Genomic DNA, 12,501 nt, shown 5'->3' on the forward strand with positions numbered 1-12,501 from the left:
TCTCTCTTTCTGGAATCAATGAATGATTCCATGGGTGAGGATTTAAAAATAAAAATAAATAATAAACCCTTTGGCCAATAAAGGCAGGAAAAGCCGGTCGCCCACACGAATAATCAGTGAATGCAAGTTAAGTTAGCACCCCGTTTCGGCCGGGCCAGGAGAGGGGTTAGTGCCGGCTGAGGCGGCTGGATAGGGGTCCTTGGGCTGATGTTGTAATAGCAACATCAGCGTAGCAACCCAAGGGTATAAAACACCGAAATATATTCTCTCCCTGGTCTAGAGGCCAGAAGTCCAAAATCAAGCTGTGCCCCTGTTGTCACGCACCTGCCGGGGCCCCGGAAGGGACCCCTCCTTCTCCACCAGCATCTCTCGGCTCCAATCCTTGCTAGACCGTGGCTTGAGGGTTCATTACCCTGCCTCTGCCCCCGCACACCTCTGCATCTCTCTCTCTCTCTCTCTGACCTCATGAGGTCACCCAGTTGGGGGGTTAGGGCCCTCCCTAGACATGTGTGGCCTCATTTCCTCTTGACTGAGTCTGCAAAGACCCCACTTCCAAATAAGGAAAGAGGGTCAGGGCAAACTTGAACTTTGAGGGGACTACTGGGCCCAGGACAGCCCCTCCGCCATCCCTTTCTGTTGGAAGTGCCCGTGACCCTGTCCTCAGATTGTCCTATAAGCGCGTGTCTCCCGGCTGGACAGTGGGCCACACGTCTGAAATGAGGGGCTTCAAGGAGGCCTGTTTCTGAAAGCACCCCCCCTTAACTGATCGGTCCGACCCAAACCTCCGTGTTGTGCCCCCTCCTCCTTCCACCGCGTCTTACGCCTGATGTAGAGGGAGTCCCTTGCCCATCTTCCCACCCCCAGGGGCAGACCCCCACCCCCTGGCCCGGGGCCCACCCCTCTAGCCTAGTCCGTCAGGGAAGCTTTCTAACCTCTCTCTCTGCCCCCACTCTTCTCCTTGCTCCCTGTGCTCCCCCGAGCCCTGCAGGATGGCTTTAAAAACATATAAATCTGATAGCATCCTTTCCTAGTCCCAGCCCCTGCCTGGGCTTCAGTTACGGGTCACCTTCGCCCACACCTCAGGAGTGTCAGGAGGGGCCAGCTCAGACCCTGCTTGGCAATGAGGGCTTGGGGAGGGCCAGCCCCACGGGTAGCTGTTAGCTTTGATGACCCCGATCAGTGAGGTGACAACCGCTGGCCTCTGTTCCCCTCCGGACTGGTACCCGACGGCCTCTGAGGTCTGCAGTAGCGTAACTAGGACTCATCAGACCAGCTCCAGTTACCATGGCAACGAGGTTGCTATGGGGACGCTGCACTTAAAGCAGATAGACGTCATTCATGGGGTGGGCCAGGCCCCTCTGGCACATGTACCCGTGTGCCATTAGGGGCTTGTCCCTGGGCGAAGGGGGTGAGGGAGGTGGCCTGGGGGGCCTCCACTCTTATCCCCACGTCTGTCTGAGCCCAGTCCTCTGGTCTGAGAGCCAGCCTCGGCCACCCTGCCTTCAGAAGTTCATTAAAAAACCAGTCAATCGGATGACATTTGCTGTATTTTTGACCGTCTCTGGCTGGCCCAGGGGGACGGCTGTAGTAGAAACACACTGGACACAGAGCAGGGATGGGTCCGTGACCTTGTGGGCGGCTCGCTGGGCCTCAGCGTCCACCTGCCCCTGAGGGGCGGGCAAGGAGGGGGCTTGGCAGACTCAATCCCAGGATCGCTGGGAGAGGGGCGGGGGCCCATCCCTTCCACAGTGAGTCACGTCAACCTTTCCCAAATCCCAGAGGGGAAAGGTCGTGAGTAGACCAGCCCAATTTTAACTTCTGAGTTCTTTCACCTGATAATCTTTTCTTAAGCTTCCAGGCACCTGCCGCAGCCCCTCTGGTTTTTTTCTTTTTTTTTTCACAGCCCCTCTGTTTAAGCAAACAGTCAGCTGGGCTTTCAGCCCAGCAGGGCCACTGCCCTGAGGGCCAGGAGGCTGTGAAGAAGGAGCACAGGCCTACCAGGGGGACCAGGCACTGACCACACACCACCAGCGGTCATTGCCAAAGCCAGGCAGGCAGGCAGGTGCCTTTCTGGCTGGAGTTTTATTGTCTCCCAGGCCAAAACCCTCAGCCAAAAAACAAAAACAGAGGTCTCCTGGTTCGCTCTGCACCATCTGCGGCGAGTTTTCAGATTCTGACCCCGGCCCCTGCTCGCCGCCCTCTCCCCCCATGACGCAGAACTCCTAGCCAGGATCCAATTTGGCATCTGGAGATCCAGCATCAGGCCTCTTCCCGAGTCAGAGCGTCGCCATGTGGTCAGGCCTGCCGCCTGCAGGCATCGGAAATGTGTACGTGTCCCAGCACACGCAGGCCAGCAGGCAGCGACGCTGTCCCAGACATTAACACTAATGTGGCACTTAAGTCCCACCAATATTTCCCTCTTATGTCAATAAAGCTTCCTGCTTATCTCGGACACGGGCAGCTGCTTAGTGTCGGCTCTCACTCCGCACTCGCAGCGGGAGCCTGGCAGGGCCCGGCTGGCTGCAGGCCTGCTGGCTGGGAGAGCGTCCTTTCCTCCGTGTCCTGGGGCGGCGGCATCCTGTGTGCTCCCGAGGTCCCTTCACTCCTGACACGTGGCAGTCCCATTGTTCATAGGGCAGAGCAGAGCGTGGCCAGTGGCCTCAGATGGGTGCAGGGCAAGATTTGTAAAATAAGATGGTTTGGGCACTTGGATGGACTAAAAATCGAGTTTGGCCCTGGCCGGGTGGCTCAGTGGGTTGCAGCAGCAGCTCAGGCACCAAAAGGTTTGGGCTTTGATCCTCGGTCAGGACACATTCCTAGGTTGCAGGTTCAGTCCCTGGTCGGGGCACATAGGGGGACACTTGATCTCGCTCTCTCCCTCTCTCATCAATAAATATGTCCTCTGGTGAGAATTTAAAAATAAACACAAAAAGTTTGCACTGATTCCAGCCATCACTACCTAGAAGCAAATTCCTGGGGAAAGCAATGAAAACACCTCCTACGAGGTGGGGATTGAGGTTCCCACTGGCGAGGGTCCCTGCAGAAGGCAGCAGGGAGGTCCCCAAACTGCGTCTCGGTCTGAAACAGCCTTCTAGTGATGGGTATTCCAGGGCCTGGGGAACGGTGGTGGGGTGGGGGGACAGGACAGCTGAAAGGCTGGCCAGTCCAGACTCTCAGCCCACCAACACTGAGGACAGAGCGGGGGCTGGGACCAGGCTCCTGCCTCCCGCACAGCGGCGCCTCCTCCACGCTGTGCTGGGCACGTTCTGTGAACCCCGCGGGCGCCAGGCCTGAGCAGCCTTCTGGGCAGCTGATGGATCACCGCTTGCGTCCGCTGAGCTGGGCGCCCAGACGCATGGTCTGACTTGGTAAGGGATTATGCCTGGGAGGGCGTCTCTGGATGTAGTGAGTTCGCCCTCCCCAGGTGCGGGGGCGGGGGGGGGGCCTTGTTAAAGCCCCAGAGGTGTGAGTGGAACCATAGCAGGTGACGGCAAGCCCCTCTGGGCCGGTTTGTGACCCGGGACACGTGGTCTCCTGCCCTGGACTGGGCCTCACTCCCCTACACCCGCCACTGCTCTCCCAGGGCTTCGGCTTGCAGACGCCAGGCAGACGGTGGGACCTGGTGAGCCCGCCCCTCACAGGGCACGGGAGCACACCTGCATGTCCCACACCTTCCGTTTCTCTGCAGAGCCCAGCTGAGGAACACGGGACACCGGCGGTTCTGCGCTCTGGGCCCCCACAACCTGTCCCTGGCTCCTCCAAAGATGCGACAGCGACATCTGCTGGCCACCGAAGGGACTGACCCGCGGGAGCCTCGTGAGCTCAGGTGGCTGGATGGCGCGCAGGGGTGTGATGTTGTCACTTGACCCTCACCGCGTTTGGTCTTCCACGGCGACCACCGACCACCGCGCGTGTGTACACGGCTCAGGCTGCTCGGAGGGCCAGGCCCCGCGCCGGGCCCGTGAGCGCCGCCGACCCAGGCACTCGGCCCGGCTAGGGGCGCGAGCGGGTCGCAGCCCAGGCCCCCCTGGATGGAGGGAGGTCGACCTCGGTCAAATCCCTGCTCGCCTTCCCTGCCGTCTGACAGGAGGGATTCGCCAACACGTCCATGGGGCTGGGTGCCATAAAGTCATTGTGTTGAAATACACATGGTTGATGATTTTTATCTTTTTAAACATCGAGTCTTAATTTATTGATTTTAGAGAGACAGGAAGACAGGCAAGGAGAGAAACACTGATTTGTTGTTCCACTTATTGTTTAATTTTTTAAAAGGTTTATATTTATTCATTTGTTTGGTTGTTTATTTTTAGAGAGGGGAAGGGAGGGAGAGACAGAAACATCAGTGTGTGGTTGCCCCTCATGTGGCCCCCACTGGGGACCTGGCCTGCAACCCAGGCATGTGCCCTGACTGGGAATCAAACCTGCGACCTTTGGTTCACAGGCCTCCGCTTAATCCACTGAGCTATACAAGCCAAGGGGTGTTGTTCCATTTATTGATGCATTCATTAATTGATCCTTGTATGTGCCCTGACTGAGGATCGAACCCACAACCTTGGCACATCAGGACGACGCTCCAACCCACTGAGCTGCCCAGCCAGAGCAACTGTGATTTTTGAAGGAATTAATAAATACATGTTTTGGGTTTTATTTTCTAACATGCTGAGTTTCTCATCGGTAATTTCCCCCATGGTAACTCAAAGGCACTGTGGGTGGCCCCGGTAACTCCTAAGGGTGTGGGAAGGTCCCAAACCTTGAGGGTCTGAGTCCCAAGCTCGGGATCCTGGCTCTGCAACGGGTCCAGCAAACTGGCATCCTGGGTCCCTGTCAAGGGGGCCTCTCAGGTGAGGGAGGGAGCTGCAAACACCATGCTTTCCATTTTCCGGACCCTGTTCCAAGCCCTTTGCAAACGTGCGCTCACTCGATCCTCGTCTAATGCATGAGGTTGGCACATCGACCACCGCTGTTTCTGGAGGATGCACAGAGAGGTGGAGACACTTGCCCATGGTCACACAGCTGCGAAAGGGCGGAGCCGGAATCCACGGTTCCCAGCCTCAGACGGGTGCATGGTCAAGAGCCAGGTGTCCACGCTCCCTAGGGACATGCTCCCCACCTGCCTGTGCATCTTTGTCCGCTGCTCAGTGGTGCTCGGGCAGGCTGCACTAACCTCCAAATACAAGGAGAGGGTGTGTGAGTGTGAATGTGAGTGTGTGTGTACTTGGCTCGGGCTGCCAAAACCACAAATCCGGCAGCTTAAACAACAGACATCTGCTTCCCCATGATTCTGGAAGGGGGAGGCCCCGGACCCAGGCGTGGGCGGGGCTGGTTCCTCCGGAGGCCTCTCTCCTGGGTGTGCCTGTGGCCAGTTGTCCTCTCCCCGTGTCCTCACAGGGCTGCCCCTCTGTGTGTGTCTGTCCTCACCCCCTCTTCTTACAAGGACACCAGTCCCATTGGCTCAGGACCCACCCCTATGACCTCATTTCACCTTCATCACCTCTGCAAAGGCCGGTCTCCAATGCGGCCACCCTGTGAGGCACTTGGTAGGAGGCAACAAGTGAAGTCTCACTGTATTTAGAAACTTGGCCCGGTCAAATGATTTTTCTGCAGGTCCCCTCTCAGACGAGTCCATCTCTTTCTCCAGCACCCAGTCCCTCTCACACGTCCTTTATGCAAATGACTGGCTTACTGTCTGGTGGGGGGAGAGGACGCCCCTCCTGGTCCTGAAGGTGGCAGTCTGGGGAGCTAGCGCCCCCTGCTGGTGAGGAGAGAGAACTTTCTGCAGGGAGGCAAGGCTTTCCAGTGGGCCCACAGGGTCCCACACCTGGGGAGCTGGCACAGTGAGTCCCCACCTCCCTGCCCCCTGCCCTCACCTGTCCCCACCCCTCTTTGTGGGACCTCCTGCCTTCCCATCGTGAATCTCAGAAGCCCCTGTGGTTTGTCTCGGCCAACAGAACGTGGCTATGAGCCGTTCTACCTGGGCATGGCCCTCGGCAGTCCCTGAACACACCACCCATCCCGCTGCTGAGTGACCTGGTCACACCCGGAGCCAGAGGTGCCTCTGACATCTGGCTGTCTTTACTGTGGAGATGAGTTGGACCTGAGTTCCTCTCACCTGTAGCAGGTCCTCCAGGTTACAGGTCCTCTCTGCCTGACCTTGGCCTCAGGTGCCTCACAGACAGATCCCAGATCGACCCTCCAGCACTTGGCTTAGGGAAAGAAAGCAAACCAAGGCGGGGTGTCTCCCTGCTTCCTCCCGTTTCCATTTTGCCCGACCCCACAACACACAGAAAATGTTCTTAGCATCGCCCCCCAGTGGCCACAGGGCAAACACACCTGACAAGTCGAGTTTAAGGCCTGCTTGCCTGTTTCCTGTCTGTACAGGGAAAGGTATGTGTGTGGTCCAGGGGTGGCCGTTAGTCCCCTTGGTCATGGGGGCGGTGGCCTGCTGGCTTGGCCTCTTGTGGCATGACACGTTATTGTTCATGTCCAGTTCGGCCCCGTTTCCCACAGGCTGTGATGGGCGGTGGGGAAATAATTACTGGTACCGAGTCCGTTTCTGTTCACGGACAAAGTCATGCTCCCCTGTTAGCTCAGGCACCTGGAGGCACACCCTTGGGTCCCTGGGCAGGGTTCTGCTCTATCCCCTGGGCCTCTGTGTCCCGGATGTCCTGGGGGCCACTCACACTCATAGCTTAGTCTGCTGTCCACAGGAGACACCGTTAAGACCTTGGACACTGGAGAACCTGGACACCTCACGGGCAGGGGAGTGGCCTGGGCGGAGTAGGGTGGAGCACTGGAAAGATTCGCAGCCCTGGCTCCCTGGCTGGAGCGTCCTCCCGGGCACCAAAAGCTTTCGGGTTTGATTCCTTTGGTCAGGGAGCATATGTGGGTTGTGGGTTCGATCCCCAGTCGGGGAGCCTATGAGGGGCAACTGATTGAGGTTCTCTCTCTTCCTCCCACCCTTCTGCTCTAAAAGCAATGAAAAAAAATGTCCTCAGGTGAGAATTAAAAAAAAAAAAAAGACCCAGACCTGGCTGGTGTAGCTCAGTGGATTGAGCACAGGCCTATGAACTAGGGGATCGAGGTTCGATTCTCAGTCAGGGCACATGCCTGGGTTGCAGGCCAGTTCCCAGCAGGGCACGCAAGAGAGGCAACCATACATTGATATTTCTCTCCCTCTCTCCTTCCCTTCCTTTCTAAAGGTAAATAAATAAAATTTAAAAAATAGTTATAGGCTGCTCAATAGTTAATAAGAGGAAGTCAGGAAGAGTATATATACCTGCCTCATAGGGTAACTAGATAATTAGAAGTAATATCAAAATTTTTTTTTAAATTTAAAAAAGATTCACCAACTCCTGTGGGCTGAGCAGGCTCCCCAGTCACCTCACAACAGGGGAATCCCTCAGCTTGCTGGCTCTCAGGGTGCGGGGTCCCAGGCACAGTGTAAGAGGAGGCATTGTCTGAGTGGCGTTTCTTGGTGTCACCACAGCACAGAGGTTGTCCTGGGGCAAAAACCCAGACGGCGGTCAGGCACTGGGAGCAGGGACAGCAGGGCTGGAATCTTCTTGACCCCCGGGGACGACACGACCAGCTAGCCTAGGTTTTGGAGGGATGGGGACCCCTGGGTGGCGGGTTTGTAGCCCAGGAGGCTAGAAGTTGAAGGCACCGTGGACCTGACACCAAGGTTACTTGGGAAGGTGCCCCTTGGGCAGGTGACCTGAGCTCCGTTTGGGGAAATAAGAAAGAAACAGAAGCCATCATTAGACCAGATGGAACACAATCTCTTGGGAAAGCTGAAAGCTACACCTGTGGAGCAGCTATAGCAAGTTAGAGAGGGATTTATTTACCTGTGAGAGCAGAAGAACGGGCTGCAGTCTGACAGGCTGCTGGGGCCCAGGGAAAGGATGGCAAATTCAGTCCGGGGATAGGAGAGTAATCCTGGAAGCCTTCCTGTAGGCGGTGAGTCTCAACCCAGGTTTTACGAGGCGTGGATTGGTGACCAGGAGAACATTCCAAAGTCAGGGGGAGGCCCTGAGTAGTCATCAGAAAATCAGCAGTCTCATTCGGAAGTTTAATTTGAAAGAGAAAACACTGAAAGGGGAGGAAGGGACAGGCAGACAGACAGACAGACAGACAGACGGGAGAGGCAGGCCGGGAGAGGGGGACCTTCCACCGTGGGAGCAGAGCTCTTAGGAAAACAACTTGAACCTTTTCCAGGAAGTTTCTTCCTGTTTTCTTTCTGCCGGCGTCACGGGTCTGCTCAGCACCAGAGTAAGGACCAACTTATTTGACTACGGCGATGATTTCAGGCTGTGAGGAGGAGTGGGGCGAGCTCCGCCCAGCCCCCCCACCCCTCGCTGGGGGCCTGGCTCACCCCCTGGCCTGGAGGTTACCCACCCGAGGTCGCACGATTGGTACGGGTAAGTAAGCCGTCTCCCTGACAAGCCTCAAAGAGCTGGCGAACATAAGCCTAGAAGACGTCCAAGGATAAACGTCACCTGAAAAACGTGAGGGAGAGCTCATTCTGCTTCTGGGAAAATGTTCCAGAAATCGGAGCCCGTGCCCCTGGTGGTGGGTGGGGGCCTTCCCAGGCTGTCCGGGTGCTCACACTCCCCTCAGAAAACCCCTCCCGAATGTTCACCGAGCCCTCGCTTCCGCCAGAACCTCGGGACCCCCGACTTGCTGCTCCTCTGGGGCGGGGAACCCAAACCCCACCCTGTAGTTGGTGGTGGCTTTTTTTAAATAAAGGAGGCGATGCATTTTCTTCCTTTTTCTTTAAGAGTTCCTGGCCCCGAAGGACCGGCCATATGCACAGGCCGCAACGCGAAGCCCACTAACAGAACCTCCCTGCTGAACCTCCATGGTGGGGAGCGTGGTCCTGCCCTCCCACCCCACCCGGCAGTGACCCTCCAAGGGTGGAGAGGGGCGGAGCCTCGCTGCAGGGCCAGGGAGGGCCCCCAGGGCAGGAGCACCCCCTCCTTGGGCACCCAGAGGTGCCGAGGCCGTGGGAGAAAGGAGCTGGGAGTCTTCCGAAGCAGGCCGAGATCTCTCGGAGCGCGTCCTGGCTGGCACGGCCCAGACCCCCGGGGGGCAGCAGGTGCCGGCTCTGACACCCGGACCCGGGAGGCCGCCCTGTGACGTCTGGCAGCGCCCTGAGGAAGCCCGACAAAGATGCAGACAGGCAGAGGCAGACAGACAGACAGACAGACAGAGAGGGGAAGGAGGAGAGCCAGAGGGGGCCCCTGGGGCAGGGAGGGATCTGCGGTGCGTCCCGGCTTCCCGGACCCTGGCCCGCCCAGCACGAGGCAGGCGGGCACCACAGTTCCTCCGGAGCCCCTTCCTCATACCAGACCCCGTCCACTTAATACGGGCCTGGGGACAGTGTCACGTCCTGCCGACCAAAGGTGCCTGCATGCAACCCAGAGCTAGAATGGAGGGACCCACCGTCTGCAGGGAAGGGATAGTGAGCCGAGTCGGGACATGGTCCCTCAGCCCCCAGCCCCGCCTCGAAGGAAGCGCGGACAAGAGCCTGGGCTTTCAGGAGGGGGATTTGGGGTTTTTTCCTGGAAATCGAGGGCGATGACCATAAAACAGACTGTCACTCACGTCCCCCTTCGGGAGCCTGACTCAGGCCCCACGCTGGGCTCCGGAACAACCCACCATGTGGCTCCCAGCCAGCGAGTGGGCACCCCGGGGACACGGGTGGGGGGCTGCGGAAGGCATCAGAGGTCCAAACTTCCCGTCACAGGACAAAGGAGTCCCAGGGATGCGGGAACGGCGTGACCATAGTGACCACACCATAGCGCACATTTGGAAGTGGCCCGGAGAGGCCCTCCAAACAGCTCCCATCCCAGGGAGATCTGTGACTCTGCTGGTGTTGGGTGCCAAGGAGATTCACTGTGGAGGTCATCTCATGGAACAGGCAAATGTCAGAACACAAAGCTGAACGCCGAAAACTAATACAATGTCCGATGTCAATTACATCTGCATTCAAAAATTGAAAGAATAACCCTGGCTAGTGTGGCCCTGTGGATAGAGCACCGGCCTACACACCAAAGGGTCACTGGTTCGATTCCCAGTCAGGGCACGTGCAGGGGTTGCAGGCCAGTTCCCAGTAGGGGGCACTGAAGAGGCAACCACACATTGATGATTCTCTCCCTCTCTTTCTCCCTCCCTTCCCCTCTCTCTACAAATAAATAAATAAAACATTTAAAAATAAAAAACTGTAAAATTAAGTGAATAATAATAATAAAAGCACAGTGACCATCAGCCACCAGGTAGGCAAACTACTGGCTGTACTGAACTGGCTGTACTGACAGAAAAACAGAGAGAAGCCCAAAATACTGTCCGCCTGGCTCTTTACAGAGGTTCACGCACACCTGCCCCAAACGAGGGCCACCAGATCCTGCCCCTGAGTTCCCTGCTCTACAGAATCCACGTGGATTTGCACATGGGTGTGCCATGCATCCAAGCGCTGTCAGAGTAACAACCACCCCCCACAAGCTGTCAGGCTGTCCTTGTAAGGGGAACTCTCCGTGGGGTCAGCGTGGCTGGTCTTCACAAAAGCAGTGGCACTCTGGTGAGACATCGTTCTATGACGGGTCCTCAACGCCTGTCTAAAACGTGTTCTCAGGGCGAGCAGGAATGCCATCGAGCTCAGCGTCACCTCGTTCATGTGCAAGGCACCCAGGGCGGGAGGAACGAGTTTACCTCCAGACCCAACAAAAGGGGAGGTCAGGTCACCTGGCGTCCTCACTGACGCCAAGCTGAGCAGCTCGCACTGGAATCGGGTGGAGAGTGGGTTTTCACTGGCACGGGAGCCTCCCATGAATGCTGAGTGAAACCCGCTAGCATTGGGGTCTACCGACACAGGAAACACACGGACTCTGCAAAGTCATCTGCGTAACAGGAGGGACCTCCCGAATGCGGTCCCCCCTGCAAGGGGACCCACCAACGGCTAGTTCTGCCCCAAACCCTCAAAACTGCCAAGACAGTCATGAGAGTTCGTTACTTGAGGTGCCGTGGGTTACCACACACCCTGTTTCTTCTTCGTCTTTTAATCCCCACCCAAGCTTATGTTTATTGATTTTAGAGAGATAGGGAGGGAGAGGGAGGGACATCGATGGGAGGGACAAACGATTGGCTGCCTCCCGGATGCGCCCTGATTGCGAATCAAACCCACCACCTCTGGCTGCAGGGGCCGATGCTCCTGCCAACGGCGCGGCCCACCCAGGACCACCCTTGTTCTTCAAACTGCTTCCATATTAAGCTCGATCCAAGGTTCAGGAATTTCCCAGGTGTCACGTCGTCCCAGGTCACCGTTATGCCATGGGTGGTGGTGGGCCGTCTCTGCTCACATGCAGCACCTCGGCCCCTGGGCTTCCCTCCGCTCCGTTTAGCAGCGGGTCAGCCTCACTAACGGGCTGCGGCTCTGTCCCTACGCCAGCAGTTCTTAAATGCCACCGTTCGTGAGACTCACCCAGGAAGACGGTAGAAACGACAGCTTCCCCGGCCCCACCCACAGAGACCCTGATTCTGCAGGGCTGGGGCCGGGAGCGGCTCTGGGTGACCTAGCACAGGGGGACTCAGGCACCCGTGGCCTAGCGCTCAGATTGAACATTAGCCCCGTCACTGGGGGTCGCCCTGGAGCAAGGACCGAAAGGCTAGACCGGAGCCTCACCGTGAAGGACACACTCCGGCGTTCGTGGCTGGCCACCGAGGCCGCTGTGGCAAAGCCACGGGGGCGGCCCCACCCTGAGCAGCAGAAACCCCCCAAACTCACCAAAGTCTGCTTCCCAGAGTTAGCAGCGCAACAGCCTCCACGCCCTGGTGCCAGAAACAGAAACTGGGGGTTCACGGGCAAAAGCCACGAACAACCCAGAGCGAACGAAGGGTGCCGGCCGGGTGGCCCTGCATGAGCAGAGTCGCCAGGGCCCTGAAAAGTGTGAGGGAGAGGCCGGCGTCCTGGAAACACTGGGGGACAGAGGCAGGGCCGGGAGAGGCTGCCACTGGCTTTGGAGCTGGAAGGGCCCTCGAGCCAAGGAAAGAGGGGGCCTCGGGACACCGGAAAGGCCGGAAAGCGACCCTCCACTTGAATCCCCAGAGGAGCCAGCCCTGCAGAGGAGCCTCGCTTCTGGCCCAGGGAGGCCACCTGCTCCCTTCTTGCAGGTTTGACACGAACTCCGCCCAATGCCACCACTACGGACCACAGAAGTGACTCCGTTCTCCGCCTCCTCCGCAGAAATCTAGGGGAGGCCGTAAACATTCATTACAGCCTGAAGTTCAGTCGTGACAATGCTTTCTTCTCCTCCCCCTCCCCCTCCTCCTCCTCCTTCTTCAAGGTGAGGTTCCTCCCAGGTAACAGCTGAGTCAACAGCCCCGAGGGATCCCAGGGCCCTTTCATCAGGTGGCATTCCAGTTCCGGCACTGAGAGTCGGTTTTAAAGGACTTGAGTGCCCTGCGTCTGTGGATAATTTAGATGCTTGCCTGGCGACTCTTAGGTGA

The sequence above is a fragment of the Sturnira hondurensis genome, unplaced genomic scaffold (genome assembly GCF_014824575.4).
Source record: "Sturnira hondurensis isolate 20B ecotype Veracruz unplaced genomic scaffold, ASM1482457v3 Scaffold0006496, whole genome shotgun sequence".
NCBI lineage: Eukaryota > Metazoa > Chordata > Mammalia > Chiroptera > Phyllostomidae > Sturnira > Sturnira hondurensis.